The sequence below is a fragment of the Notolepis coatsorum genome (genome assembly GCF_963971535.1).
Source record: "Notolepis coatsorum genome assembly, chromosome: 17".
NCBI classification, from domain to species: Eukaryota; Metazoa; Chordata; class Actinopteri; order Aulopiformes; family Paralepididae; genus Notolepis; species Notolepis coatsorum.
In genome coordinates, this window is record NC_140181.1 from 49,080,143 (window position 1) to 49,096,648 (window position 16,506).

The window sequence follows — 16,506 nt, forward strand, 5'->3', positions numbered from 1 at the left end:
ACGCCTGGGAGCTATACGCGACAGGCTGACAGACGTGTACACGGTGATGTTGGAAACAGTCGGATATGATATCTATTAACTTCCTAAAGACCATTGCTGCCTGGGCAGCGCAAACACTAATAAAGACCGTTAACCACTGTTTGCCATTGGTGTCATTAATAACCATGCTGGAATATGACTGCTTTTTTTTTCGTTTCGTTCGATTAATACCCAGGGATTAAAGTTCTCCGTCAATTTAATTCCAAATCGCCACAAATTTTCCGTCAATTTTCTACCTGCATATGATTTGTAGAGGCATACAATCTATTTTGATGTCGGTATTAGGTAGCCTATATAAACAATAATACGAGAGCATATACAAGAACCTTTCTATTCAAATAACTGCATTTGTGATGGAGCTTTGACAGGTACATGGGTGGTACAGTAACAGTCTATTGCTCGATCCATCTCCAATATCACGATGGACCGTGCCGGTGGCCAAACACCCGAGGGTGGAGACTGACTTGAATGTGCATGGGGATGGCATTTGTGCGTTTTGTTCCATGCTCCAATTTCGGTCTTAAATTGCGGTACAAATGAAGGAGGTGTCTCGGGTATAGCGGACTCTAGTTAATATTTTTTATGTTCTCTCTGCAATTAGACTGCCCCTCATTCATTAATTCATTCCTATCTGCTATCTCTGAAAACAGTTCCCCACGGAGCCCAGTCAGTGCACCCCATAGTATTCCGATAACCCTATATATAAACCATGCTGCATTCATTCGGAAAGAAAGACTTATTCCAAATGCTATATTTATAGGGTTTGACCATAATTACACTACTGTCGCTATTTTACAATGAACTATAATGAATTACGGGTCATACTACAGAACACGGCAGTGTTGAAACTAATGCATGGAAGCTTATTTCCGCATTGTAGTCTTCATATTCTACCACCGGGCGCCAGGTACGCACGGTCGGAGCTGTGCGTAAATATATGCACAAAGTCAAGCACACGTTCAAAGTCCCACACTTTGCTTAGAAATGATCGTACGCACGGGTTACGCACATATCTGTGAGTACGCACCATTGATAAATGAGGGCCCAGGTATGGCAAGCTAGCATCTCATAAAGACGGCTGCATTCTTGTATTAGTGCTCTTATAGATAGAATAGAATTACAGATCTGTTTTACATTTCTGTAGCTTTGTTAACACTTACTACTAAGGATGTTCGATATTGGCTTTTTTACCGATACTGATATACCGATATTGTCCAACTCTTAATTTCCGATACCGATATCAACCGATACCGATATATCCAGGGTTTCCCCCCCCCCCAAAAAACGGAATAATTTCAGGTAATTAACATTACATATCTCTTGTTGTGGAATTAACACAACATTATGCATACTTTCGACAATACTTGCTTGCCTGGGTAAATAAAGGTTAAATAAATGTAAAAAAATATATATATATATTTTAAACCGATACCGATAATTTCCGATATCACATTTTAATGCCAATATCGGTAGGCCGATAATATCGGACATCCCTACTTACTACCAAAGTTTCCAGATGGTTTATATACTGAACATGCTTACACTGTACCATATAGTCTATATCTATATACAGTGTTGCGTTGCTCATATAAACACTGGCTGCACGCACGATAATGGCGCCACGTGCGCTCCCGGGCACGTGCACGCGCTCCCGCGCATGCGCATAAAAGTTCCCTCACATAAGGACAGACTAAATACAGTGCCTAATTGCCTCTATGCATGGAATGTAACACCTGACGACCGGCGCATTGATATGCAAAGTAGCCAGGTGTGTACTGTGAGTTGGCAGTACCCACCTGGTGCAGCGCATTCCTGTGTGCACGCGCGTGCACATCCGTGCATGTGCGTGCGTGCGCTTCTGCTCACAACTTTGGTTGCACGCCGTGCAACCCCGTCCCATGAGCAACGCATCACTGTCTATATATATATGGAAACATACACTATAGTCTATATCCAAAAATGTTGTTGCACAGATTGTTATTTATCGTAGTTTGACTGATATAACTATTTCAGGGTCAGAGCCAATCAGAACGGTCAGTCTGTTGTTGTTTGCCGAACATTGGGTGTTAAACGCCATTTTGAGACCAAACATCAGAGAACTTTAAAGGATGAGGCAGACAAGGCTGAATGTGTCCAGGTATGGCAAGCAAGCATCTCATAAAGACGGCAGCATTCTTGTAGTGCTCTTATGAGAGGAAAATGGTTATTAAATCTACTGCTATTACAAGTCAGTTTCAGTTACCAGATGGTTTATATACTGAACATGCGTATACTGTACCATATAGTCTATATCTATATATATATATGGAAACATACACTATAGTCTATATCCAAAAACCACACTACAGAAGGTTAACCCTTTCACTACCACACAGTATAGACGGTTCTGTAGTGTGGCAGTGAAATGGTTAACCTTCTGTAGTGTGGTAGTGAAAGGGTTAAATGATTCATCAGAAAGTGTATTTTTGTTTCATTAACATTCAAGATTCAAGATTCAAGAGGTTTATTCGTCACATACAGTGAAATGCGGGTGGCCATGCCCGCTTCGATTGTGCAATAATACAAAATAATAAAATAGACATAATAAACAGGTATAAAATATACATAAAATAGGCATGATAAAATAGACATGCTAAAGTCCTGAGATAGTGCAATACAATATTAGCTACGGATTTAAGGCACTGGGTCCTATGTCCTGGTCCTATGTCCATCATCACAGAACTCTTGTGGAAGAGGTAGTTTTGTTTGGCAAGGTCGAGTCCAGGTGGTGGCAGAATAGGAAGTCCATCTATGGGCGGCAGCACATGGATGTCATGGAGCAGCTGGAATTTGGTTTCCTCGCCATCAATAGACATCTTTGCCACAACCACACCAGGTTCCTTGGAATCAAAGCTGCAATAATAAAGTGAATAGTTAGTACAGGGCACATAACAATGTGGGAGGAGACAGCCGGCTGATGAAACCACATCCTCATTCTGCTCGTGCTTAGGATTAATATGATTGTGGTCCTATAATTTCACATTCTCAACTGTGAAGTAGCCAGTTAAGTCCCCAGAGATGCAGTGGTTTGAAGTAAGGCCCCAGATGTTCCTGCCAATTGTAGGACTGCACAATCACAGTGCCATCCTCCTTTCCCACTAGCTGTGGTATGTTGACTCCAGTCACTATATGCTATCCCTTACGACTGCTACAATCTCATCAAGAGTGTTGTTATGGAAAATGTTAAAGGACATAGTTGAGCCGTTGTATAAATCATTCTGAGTCGTTATTAAAAATAGAAAACATAGTTTATTTCATCTGTGGCCACAAATGAAAGATCAGTTTACAATCAGAGACAACATGTGTTCACACACAAGAGTCTGACCAGCAAAGTGACAAAGAGCTCTAGTCAGACGTACATTAAATACACAGTTTCAAGGCGTAACATTAGAACAGATATGACTGAAAGTATAAAATGGCCCAGTTAGGAGAATCAACCTTGTGATGGTTTAAGTTTATTTGGATCCCCATTAGCCACAGCAGTGCTGGGGCTATTCTTCCTGGGGTCCATAACACATAAAATACAGTTACAGACGTATACACTCACAACATTTACATGTCATACAGACAATTAAAACAACAATAAAAACCCTTATACACTCATAACATTTACATGACATACAGACCATTAAAACAACAATAAAAACCCTTATACACTCACAACATTTACATGTCATACAGACAATTAAAACAACAGTAAAAACCCTAATCAAATTCATAATACAATATAAAAATACAATATTATACAATATTTTAATAATATATCCCTATCAGACACATGCCTTTTCATCCATATATACCTATCTCTTTATCAGACACATACATTTTAATTTACGTACACACTATCTATTAGGGAATGTCAATTTCTTTGGTTGAAAATGTTGTTTTACCACGATTTTGAAACGGCATTTACTATTCTCCTGCTTAACATGTCTGGGAAGAGAGTTCCATTCCTGCATACCACGGAACATGACAGTTCGCTTCATTGCATTCGACCTCACTTTTGGAAGTGTAAAACCTCGTGCAGAAGCATGTCTGGTGGAATGGTTGTGTCTGTCAAGACTTATTGATAAATTGTTATATAAAATTGAGGGGATCTTTGTAACAAAAATATTCCTAGTGAATACAAGGAGTGAGCAGAGTAATTTATGTTTGACAAGTAACCAAGTTAAACAACTGTGCATCGCTGCAACATTAGTTCTGTACTCACAGCGAAGCGCTATACGTGCTGCTTTGTTTTGTACCATTTGTAATTTTTTCAGTTTACTCGTCGTTACATTCGACCATACTGCAGGACAATAGTCAAGATTTGACAAAACCAGAGCTTGAATGACCTGTTTGATAGAATTTAGTGGTAACAAATGAGCACATCTTTTAACAACAGAAATCCCTCTTCCCATTTTCACTACTATATTGTTTATATGGTGTGACCATGACAATTTACTGTCTAATGTTACCCCTAGGAGTTTAGTCTCCTGGACTTGATTAATTACCACATCACTTATCAAAAGTTTCAAGACTGGGTTCGTTCTTAGAGTATGGTTTGAACCGAAAATGATGCTACTTGTCTTTGATATGTTTAGAACTAGTTTGTTATTCTTTATCCATTCCATCACTGATTGCAACTCTGCCTTTAGGACCGTATTTAATTCATTGGCTGTTGAGGCTGATGTGTAAATCGTTGAATCATCCGCATACATAGAAATATAGGACTTATTTAGGACAAGAGGCATGTCATTTGTAAATATGGTGTAGAGCAAAGGCCCAAGGCAACTTCCTTGGGGTACTCCACACCTTACCGTTTTAACTTCTGAGTAACTCCCATTAAAAAAAACTATTTGTTTCCGGTTTGCTAAATAAGTTTGCATCCAAGATAGTGCAGATGAGGAGAAACCGTAACATTCAAGTTTTTTAAGTAAGAATTTGTGATCTATGATGTCGAATGCTGCAGTAAAATCAAGCAAGACAGCTCCAACCATTTTCTTTTTATCTATCTCTTTCAGCCAATCATCCGTCATTTGGGTTAAAGCAGTCGCTGTTGAATGTCCTTCACGATATGCATGTTGAAAATCAGTGGTCAATGTGTTAAAAGAAAAGTAGATTTTAATCTGTTCACTTACTATTCTTTCCATCAGTTTACTCAAAACTGGCAGTAAACTTATGGGACGACTATTAGATCCTGAGAATGGCAATTTCAAATTTTTTGGCAGTGGTATTACTTTGGCAGTTTTCCACTGTTGCGGATACAAACATTCACTAAAGGATTGATTTATAATCCTTTATAATTTTAACTGGAATGTTAAACAACCTTAAAAGATTAGGTCAAAAGTCATCCTCTCTCTGGAGCCCGGAGTCCTTAAAGGAACAGTCGAATATGTATGATATTTCAACACAGATCTATAATGACATGATGATATTTTCTACGACAGTGTTCACCCTGGTCTTTCTGAAACGCTGCTTGAGAAGCCCAAAGCAACAATCTGGGGAAAACTTGGTGTGGCTTGCAATCAGCAGGTGGAGATTGACACCATTGTGAAGACCATGTGTGCTCACCACACTAAGTACCACAACATGTACTTGTTCTTGTTTTGCCCACTGCAGTTGTCACAGTGAAGGTCAACATCGGTCTCCCCAAGACCATGGTCTTTGAAGAAGTGGTGCAGGTAACTTATCACTGCGTTGCTGCCTTTGCTGGACTCCATCCCCTCATCCACCAAATAGTTGACTTGCTGTGGAATCGCTTCACAGCAAACACCGAATATGCTGCCCTTGTGCGGAGCCAAGAAGTACATGGGGCCCAGTGGTGGCTGCTGACCAAATTTTTTGGTGAAGCACAAATTATTATATTTTATTACATGGCATTTTAACATTCGCCGAAATGCTTGATTGTGATTGGTCAATAGCCCCTGACAGCGGTGAATTATTTTTCGATAACCACCGGTGATTATTGTTTTTTGCAGCTGGAGTAATCAAGCCCACTGACACACACTGTTTCAGTGCAATCAGACACACCTGCTGGCTGCCGGCGATAATAATAATCACTTTATTTGGGCTGACAGAGCCACAGAACAACTGCGTCTGCATTTGATCTCGTCTTGTCGATGGTGTAAAATGAATTAGGTATATTGTTAGTAAGTTAGCCATGTAATAAGCAGGATAATGTATAGCTATACTCGGTCATTGTCGCAAAATAATTGACCTTCACTGACGTTTAAAACACCTCAGCGAAGCGCCTCTGTGTTCTAAACTCCGTGTCGGTAAATTATTTTGCGACAATGACAGAGTATAGCTAATACATTATCCCTTACATATTATTTATATTATATATTAAATTATATTTTTTAACCATCCCCAAGGCTGCAACACCCCCATTCCTCCCAGGTGTCAGGCTCCTCATTTGCTTCCATTCATTTTGGGGACCATGTTTAAATATCATACTTCTGAAGTATAAACAAACTATACTGCTGTGACGATTTCAATAAAACAGACCATTCTGAGTCAATGGTACATACTTTTTTTTGGCATTTGATGTGTCTTTACAGATTTATGCCCTTTGAAAAATAAAAGCAGATCAGGTCAATTTGTTGAAGGTTTTGATTGAGTGTGCTGTGTTCTTTGCCCTGCATGGAATGTTTATGGAGTGGTTACCATGGTTACCTGCTGTCTTGCTGGAAGAAAGATTCTAAACATTCTGTGAGAAGTTGACAGTTGGTAACATACAAAACCATTCAAACAGTTCTTATTCTTATTTCTGATGTCTGGAAGAATATGTGAGTGTCTTGTGAGAAATGCTTCCAATCCAAACCCCTTTGAACTGTATTACAGTTGCAAACTAATTCTACAGGTTGGTGTTCATTTCTCAAAAACAACAAATAATCTAAATGCCATAGGAAAGGGCTTGATTAGTGATCACTAGGATGCTCTCCTGACCCTTCCCAGAAATATCTTTGTAATCAAAAGGCCTCACTATCACACAGACTGAACTGTTGTTTCTGTGAGTGGAGGCAACTTTCTGAGAAAACAGGAAAGCAGCTCAGCGTTGAGGGTTTGATTGATTGATTGATTGATTGAAAATGTTATTAACAGATTGCAGAATGGGTACAGTACAGTACAGCTCAATACACACAAGTGTTAAGGGGATGCAGACCAGAGAAAGACTTTCGTCTTGTTTACATCAGGGTCTATGGGGGTAGATTTCTATAAAAAATAAACAAACGCAAAAGTAGAATCCACAATCTTAAAAACAAATTTGTGTTTCATAAATCATAAAAACACGCTTGATCTGCTTAGATTTACGTACGGAATTCTAAAAACACGCTTGATCTGCTTAGATTTATGTACGGAATTCTAAGGACACGCTTGATCTGCTTGGAGTTACATACGGAATTTGGAGACAAATATTTTGCTGTTTTCCCCGTGTGGATTCGTGTGTGAAGCTTCTTCTTCTTTGGCGCTACCGAACACGGCCCGAGGTCTATCAAAAATAAACAAACGCAAAAGTAGAATCCACAATCGTAAAAACGATCCACACACACACACCTCTCAATTCGTGTTTCATAAATCATAAAAACACGCTTGATCTGCTTAGATTTACGTACGGAATTCTAAGGACACGCTTGATCAGCTTGGAGTTACGTACAGAATTTTGAGACAAATATTTCACTGTTTTCCCCGTTTGGATTCGTGTGTGAAGCTTCTTCTTCGGCGCTACCGAACACGGCCCGAGGTGTGTTCGGCTCATGAGCACTACCAGTGGCCAAAATCGCACATTATCTGTAATGGATTTGAATGGATAATCTGAATCTGAATGGTTAATCCACACTAAATGGGGACACAATGCTCCATAAACAATAAGTTAAAGCTAATTACCTTAGCATATTTGACATGTACAGTGTCATGTACAGTAACTGACTTATGTTTAATCAATACTGTAACTGAGGGGTTACAAAACCCTGACTGTATTAAAGATTGTGATAGATTAAACCACTGCTAGTTATGTACTTTAATTACTGGCCAGACAGTACATCAAATATAGATGGTGAACACCCACAAGAACACGGCATTGACAAAGAAATAGTATTTGAGGGTAATTTATTATTATTAGGCAACGTTAGGTTACAGAATGAGAATTAGGGTCGCGCTTGTATGGCGAAGAATATACGTAAAGTCAGTCAATAGCATGAGTCACTAAGAATAGCAGGAATCCTACGATGGGTCTAAGTTGACACCACCTGTCGTATAGTAGCAACTATATAGGGCAACACTGGTACCGCCGGGAGACAATGGGTTCCCTCCGGGGGTGTAAGGCCTGGAGGGTAGAGGAATGTTCGGGTACTCCGTCTGATTCAATGAGGAATAAAGAGACTCCAGGTACAGGAGTCGGTCCTTGTAAATCCCTTGATCAGCAGCAAAGTAATAATTGTAATCCAAATGCTCGACAGCATTGATGACAGCTAGCCAGCCTCCGTCCACGAGGCCGGCCCGAGTTGTAATCCTCACGAGGTTGAATCCCAAACGATAGTGGAAATCAACGATGCTCTTCTCCGGGTACCACGTTCCAAATCAATATAATCCAACCAGTAATGGTTCTGCAATCGCCGACGCCGATTCTCCTGTGTACATGTCCAACGGTTCTCCGCCTAGGACTCCTCGGGTGTGGGCGACGTATTTAGGCCACACACCCTGGTTAAGTACACTAGCTAAAGACACGACAAACCGCTGGGTAATGCTACACACGAACGAACTGTGGCCGCACGATATACAATAAATGAACGACTATTTACTTCACATTAGATTAAGTCGAACTCAACGTTACTTCATTAAACTCTGACACTTTTACCATTCTATTCGCACACGGTTCTCAATGCTCTGTTAGACGCAAGGTTGCTCACTTCACTGCACGTTGACTCGTGGTGAAGGTGGGTAAGGTACTGAACGAAGACACGAAGCTAAGCACGGTGTGCGCACCTTGCGCTGTATTTATACTTAAGTGAATATCTAGTCCCAACCTCAGTCCTTGTCTGGTATCACTACGCTGACTCCGGGCATGTTCCGACATGCCTGCACTTGTCTTTGAACTTGCCGTTGGGGGCTTGCGCGCTGGCGCCTGGGGGCGCTGTCCAATAGGAGAGCGAATATTACTCTGGTTTGAACGCAGGTAAAGGGATATTCCGTGTATATATATAAATAATATACAAAGTATATCAAACAATAAAGGTAGATTCTCAGTTTAATCTGGCCCTTCACAACAGCCGCCTCCTAATTAGTCCGCACCTAATTTGTTAAAGGGAGACAGATTAATAGTCCAGTCAACTGCTCAATGTCTGTTGTGGGGAGTAGGGCAATCTACAAAGTCAGTGGGTCATGATTGTCATCAGGGGGGTCAGGGAGCCTCGGCAACTCTATCAGCCTCGCCACGGGTCGGGTGTGACAGTGAGGCAGGTCGGCCATCCTGGGTATACTGGGCTGTGCTCGCCACTTGCGACAGTCTAGACGAGTCCGCTGGAAGCGACGTACTGCTTCTCTTCCGTTCAGTATCCAATTTGACGTCGGATCTCAGCGAAGACTCTCTCTGCCCCAGCGTGGTGCACATCCTCGTCGTATTTCTTTATGATGAGCTCAGTGACCTTGTGTCGGCTATTGAGGACTATAGGAAACTTGACGTCATCCGTTAAGTCCGGGGCCCGTCTCAGACGACCACCCACCCTGATGAGGCCATGGGTGTCGCGCTCGGGGGCCAAGTGGAGCAGTCTGCTGTCTGATGGGATTGGCTTTGTTCCCTGCAGGCAGTCTAGCTCGTCGGGGAACGAGTCTCTTTGGGCTCGCTGTAGCAGAAGGAGTTCTGCCTCTGCGTAGTTCGATGCGTTAATGTCGGTAGTGGGGGGAACCTCAGGGTGGTGCCACAGGAATGTCTTTAGCTGCGCACTCTCAAAGGTGAGGCAGTCGTCTATGTTAGGGTCAGTGGGGACTGGGGTGTGCGTCAACCCACAGAACATAGATTTCTTGATCTCTGCCTCCTCTTGACTAGCCTCCCGAGGGGTGGGGGTAGGCCACTCTTCCTCCGGGAGCTTGAGGAACTCAGGACCGTCACTGTAGATATTGTGACGCGTGAGGTCATCTAGGGACATCCCCCGTGTGATGACATCGGCTGGGTTCTGTTTCGTGTCCACGTACCTCCAGCACGCTGATCCTACTAGGTCTTGAATCTCTGTGATTCTGACTCCCACGAAGACCATGTATATACAAGAATCGGACTGGATCCATGTGAGTACGGTCATGGAGTCTGACCACAAGATTGTTCTTTGCACCGGGATGGTGAGTTCACGTTGGATTAACGTGGCGAGTTGCGCGCCTACCAGAGCTGCGCAGAGCTCTAGACGCGGGATCGATTGTTGCTTGCGGGGGGCTATCCTTGAGCGAGCCAGGATGAAGGCTGTGTGTATTTCTCCTCCCTCCTCTCGGGCCCGCAAGTAAGCCACCGAACCGTAGGCCACTTCCGAGGCGTCGCTGAAGACGTGCAGGTCCATCTGGCACGTCTCCAGCTGCACTGTGGGTGGGAAGTAGCTTCGGCGTATGTTCACATTTTGGAGCGAGCTGAGTTCTCTCTCCCACTCTCTCCAGGTGGAAGCTAGGTGGTCGGGTATGGAGTCGTCCCAGCCCTGTTCCTTGTCCCACAGCTCTCGTACAATCATTTTCGCCCGAGTGGTGTAAGGTAGGATACACCCCAGCGGGTCGTATTGACTTGCGAGTGTTCTGTATACGCTCCGTCTGGTGGTCGGTAGAGGGGTCGACCTTCCCTGCTCCGTGGTCAGGGGTGTGTATTTGTAATGGAGCGAGTCTGTTTTGAAGCGCCAGACTAGGCCCAATGTAATTTCCTGTGCTTCACCTGGGGTGGTCGCCATCCAGGTCTCGCTGCTTGCTGCCTTTGTCTCTGGGGAGAGGCTGCAAAGTACTTGAGGGTCACTGCTGGCCCACTGCCGGAGATCAAAGCCGCCTTTGATCAGTGAGGCGCGGAGCTTGAGCAGGAGGGCTTCGGCTTCTTCTGGCGTCGAGACGCTTTGCAGACAGTTGTCCACGTAGAAACTCCTCTCTACACTTTGTCTGACCTCCTCGTCAGCTTCAGGGTCTTCTGTCACATGTTTTTGCAGTGCGAACGTAGCACAGCATGGGCTGCATGTGGTTCCGAAGGGGAGGACCTCCCATTGGTAGATGGATGGTTGCTCATCTTTGATCCTCTCTCTCCATAGGAACCGCAGCAAGGTCTTGTCCTCCTCCACTAGTCGCACCTGCAGGAACATCCCTTTGATGTCGCCGCTGATGGCCACCTTGTCTTGGCGAAACGTAGTAGTACGCGGAGGAGAGAGGGGCCGAGTGTCGGGCCGGGCAAGAGTTCTTTATTCAGATTCTGTAGTCCGATCTGGTAGCTGCAGTTGAATACAATGCGATCCTTGCCGTTGTGGTGGACCTTGTGGTGGGGCACGTACCAAGATTCGATCGTCTGGTCGGCCTCTTGAATGTCAATTTTCTTTATGTGTCCCGCTGTGATCAGCTTGTCGATCTCAGCGCGGTACACAGTGGCTTGAGTGGGGTCTTTGGCTAGACGCCGCTCGGTGTTCAGTAGATATCGCTCTGTCGCTTCTTTTGAGGCGTGGAGGGTGGGCATACCCTCTCGCCTCAAGAGTGGAGTTGCGTATCTCATCACTCCATTGACCTCGACTCTCTTTGTCCTCTGCTCGAGGAGGGCTATGGCATAAGTGTCTTCCTTTGAGCGAACGAGTTTCTTTTCATTCTTAAAGGGCATCGCGTCTAGTGTCCATAGCCTCTCGACGTGCTGTAAGAGGGTGGTGTCTTCTTCGTTTATCCTCGTGTAGAGACAGCGAGTGGCTGTCGGTCGGTTGGAAGACCCGGAGAGGGGGCCTTGTAGTGTCCAACCCAGGCGGGTCTCGACCGCTGCTGGACAGCCTCTGGGCCCGATGTGGACCCGGTCCGTTGGGACGATGAGGTGTGCGTGGTCGGATCCTATGAGCAGGGTCGGGGTGGCGTCGTCGATGAGCGGTATAGGTAGTTGACGTAGGTGCACGTATTTCTCCATCAGCTTTGGGATGGGGTAGGTGTACTGTGACAGGCCTATGTCGTGGCTGGTGAAGGCGTTAGTGATGCTATACTGCTTCTCGGGCTGCCCGACCGCTGCTATCGTGAAGGAGACATTTTCACCCTTTATGGTCTTCAGGTCTCTTCTAATGGTACGGATTGTCATTGTTTCTTCGCTCCCCCGCAGACCCAGCCGGGCTGCGGCGGATGCGAGGAGGAGAGTCTTTTCTGACCCATCGTCTAGGACGGCGTAAGTGTCCATGACCTTGTCCTCGTAGCTTAAGATCACCCGGACCACCTTCAAGAGCACTCGGGAGCTCCCGCTCTTCGCAGGGTCTATGTACATGACGTTCACTCTCGAGCTGCTTGGGGTTACGGGTTTCTTCTTGTTGCTGTCGTGTAGGACCTCCAAGTGGGCGCCGTCGCACTTGCTGCATCTTTTCTTTAGGCGGCACTCAGCTGCCATATGGCTGCGCGCGCAGCGGAAGCAGCAGCGGTTGGCTTTGATCCACTGACTCACCTCGTCAGCGGTCAGCTTCTTGAAGGTGTCACATTGAGACAGCCAATGTTCATTTTCACAGTACTGGCATACAATCTTCCACTTCCCCTTGGTCTGGGGGGTGCGGTGGTTCTTGTGCTGCGGCACTGACTCGGCCTGGTGCATAACGGTCACTGACCGGCGGTTATCGTTGGACCTCCGAGGTCCATCTCTTGGGCTAGATCCACTCCACACGAATGTGTCCAGTCGTAGGCTGCTAACTTCCCTTGCGAGGAAAGCGGCCAGGTCTAGGAGGGATGGCTCTGGGCCGTTGGGATCACGGTGGTCTCTCTGCCGCCGAAAACGCTTGTGGCGGGCTGGAGGGAGCTTCTCCAGTATTCGCTCCACATTAGAATTTGCATACAGTTCATATCTCCCCTTCTCCTTTTGGGACCCCAGCATCCCCACGAGGGATTGTACCTTGATAGAGAGGTCATCCAGTGCTCTATTGTCTTTGGCTGGGGGGAGGCGGTCGATATCCCGTATTTCTTGGATCACGTAATCCCATATGCGTCCATAACGCTGGTCGAGGGCCACCAGAGCCGCGGAGTATGGGGTGCTTGAGTTGGAATATGCCAGCGCTATGTTATGCGCTCTGGGCACCTTGAGATGCTTGAGGAGGATGGCATATTTGTACGACTCGTCGGGGACATCGGACATCATAGTCTCCAAACACATGCGTAATTCTGTGTACTGTGCTCTGTCCTCGCGCGTAAAGTCTGGGAACGTCGGTGTGCCAAGGTACGATGCCATAGATGGCTGGTACATTGGTGAGCGTAGGGGAAGAGGCCTCCTGGGCGAGTCTCCCCGTACGTGTGGTCGTGGGTTAGTACTTGGTGGGTACCAGAGGCCGGGTCCCCAGGTGCTGTTCCTTGGTGCTGACTGTACGTCAAACTCACCCGTGAGTTGGGTCGGGGGTTTGTAGTGCAGTGACTCGGGGCTGAAGTCGGGGCTGTACTGGGCCTCCTGGTCCAGAGTACGTTCGTGCTGGTGGGCTTGATATTCCTCCTCTTCCTCTTCTAGGTCCTGGAGTCTTCTAGTTAGTCTCTCGGCGACGTAGGCGGGATCTTCCCGTTGGTTGGGTCCCGTATAGACCGGTCGAGGAGGGGGCTCGGCGACGTAGACAGGTGCTTCCTGTTGGCTGGGTCCCGTATAGGCCGGTCGAGGAGGGGGCTCGGCGACGTAGACAGGTGCTTCCTGTTGGCTGGGTCCCGTGTAGTCTGGTCGGGGAGGGGAAGGTGCCCCTGACCCGTGTCGTGATGATCTCCGGGAGCTCCGCGTGGAGGAGTGGGGGGTAGCCCGCTGGATCAATTGTTCTATCATCTGCGCCTGCAGGCGGTCCCGCTCCGCTTCGCGCTGTGCATTGGCGGCGTCGCGCTGTGCATTGGCGCGGTCTCGTTCCGCCTCACGCTGTGCATTGGCGGCGTCGCGCTGTGCATCACGTTGCACGTTGGTACGGTCTCGCTGAATGGTTTCTTCAGCCTGGAGGCGCCTCTCTTCCAGTCTGATGGTCATCGCTGCGTCAGCCTGGAGGCGACTCTCTTCTAGTCGGATGCGTTCTCGTTCCACTGCAGAGTGTTCGCGCTCACTAAGCGTCTGTGCTTGGAGGCGGTCGCGCTCACCCTGGAGTCGGTCTCTTTCGGTTGAAGCTGTCAGCGTGGCGATCAAGGCTTGCGCCAGTCTCTGGTCCGCCTCGCTGGGGGATGACACTGACGGAGGTGATCGGGCGCAGACAGGGCTTGGTGGAGACCGGTTCTCTTGGCGCGCTCCGAGGTCTATCTCTTGAGCGCGGTACTCTTCTCGTGGTTGCGCGCCGAGGGCTATCTCGGGTACGCGCTCTTGGGTTGGTTGTGCACCGGGGTCTATCCCTGGAGCACTTTCTTTATCCTGGAGCGCTCCGGGGTCTATCCCGGTGACGCTGTCTGGAGGTATAGTCACATCATGTCCCGCTTGGTCCCCCCCGTGAGCTAAGTCAGTTTCGTTTGAACTTTCTGGGGTCTCTACTGGCAGGGCCGCCAAGTCGATAGGAGTGGGCTTGCTTAAACTATCAGTTTTATCCGTATTTAACGTCCGTTTAGATAAGCTAGGGGGTAAAACGAAAGCAAAGTCCTCTAGATATGGAGGTGGCTGACGTTTGCGTTGCGGGCGTTCTAGCTTGGGGGAGCCGTTTTGAGAGTGTTCACCGCTGGCCATGTTAATATTAATATTATATTAAATATCACTGATACCCTCCGGCTCGAAGGACCAATTGTAACTGAGGGGTTACAAAACCCTGACTGTATTAAAGATTGTGATAGATTAAACCACTGCTAGTTATGTACTTTAATTACTGGCCAGACAGTACATCAAATATAGATGGTGAACACCCACAAGAACACGGCATTGACAAAGAAATAGTATTTGAGGGTAATTTATTATTATTAGGCAACGTTAGGTTACAGAATGAGAATTAGGGTCGCGCTTGTATGGCGAAGAATATACGTAAAGTCAGTCAATAGCATGAGTCACTAAGAATAGCAGGAATCCTACGATGGGTCTAAGTTGACACCACCTGTCGTATAGTAGCAACTATATAGGGCAACACTGGTACCGCCGGGAGACAATGGGTTCCCTCCGGGGGTGTAAGGCCTGGAGGGTAGAGGAATGTTCGGGTACTCCGTCTGATTCAATGAGGAATAAAGAGACTCCAGGTACAGGAGTCGGTCCTTGTAAATCCCTTGATCAGCAGCAAAGTTTATAATTGTAATCCAAATGCTCGACAGCATTGATGACAGCTAGCCAGCCTCCGTCCACGAGGCCGGCCCGAGTTGTAATCCTCACGAGGTTGAATCCCAAACGATAGTGGAAATCAACGATGCTCTTCTCCGGGTACCACGTTCCAAATCAATATAATCCAACCAGTAATGGTTCTGCAATCGCCGACGCCGATTCTCCTGTGTACATGTCCAACGGTTCTCCGCCTAGGACTCCTCGGGTGTGGGCGACACGACGAACCGCTGGGTAATGCTACACACGAACGAACTGTGGCCGCACGATATACAATAAATGAACGACTATTTACTTCACATTAGATTAAGTCGAACTCAACGTTACTTCATTAAACTCTGACACTTTTACCATTCTATTCGCACGCGGTTCTCAATGCTCTGTTAGACGCAAGGTTGCTCACTTCACTGCACGTTGACTCGTGGTGAAGGTGGGTAAGGTACTGAACGAAGACACGAAGCTAAGCACGGTGTGCGCACCTTGCGCTGTATTTATACTTAAGTGAATATCTAGTCCCAACCTCAGTCCTTGTCTGGTATCACTACGCTGACTCCGGGCATGTTCCGACATGCCTGTACTTGTCTTTGAACTTGCCGTTGGGGGCTTGCGCGCTGGCGCCTGGGGGCGCTGTCCAATAGGAGAGCGAATATTACTCTGGTTTGAACGCAGGTAAAGGGATATTCCGTGTATATATATAAATAATATACAAAGTATATCAAACAATAAAGGTAGATTCTCAGTTTAATCTGGCCCTTCACAACAAATACAAATATAACAAATAAACGATGGGATTAGAAAACTACAAGGCTACATTTATTCAGAATGCAGTTGTTTGTTGAAATGTGGTGGCCGGACAAGATTTTTGTAATAATTTCTGTATCAAATATGAAAGATATGAATAATATATTACTTTGAGCATACCCACAAACAGATATTCATCATAAACCCATTCAAGTAAATTTTCAGACGGAATTGTTTTATTACTATCACTATAATTATAATACATTTTGAATAATAAAATATATTTCTAATCT

The 16,506-nt window shown here is 45.9% G+C and overlaps 1 protein-coding gene across 1 annotated transcript in view; it reads left to right on the forward strand.

Moving 5' to 3' along the window:
- LOC311244037 (carbonic anhydrase 4-like) overlaps nucleotides 1-16,506 on the forward strand; it is a gene marked incomplete at both ends in the record, with an annotated part of 95,614 nt that overhangs the window by 17,059 nt on the left and 62,049 nt on the right. The gene's annotated exons all lie outside the window — the stretch shown is intronic.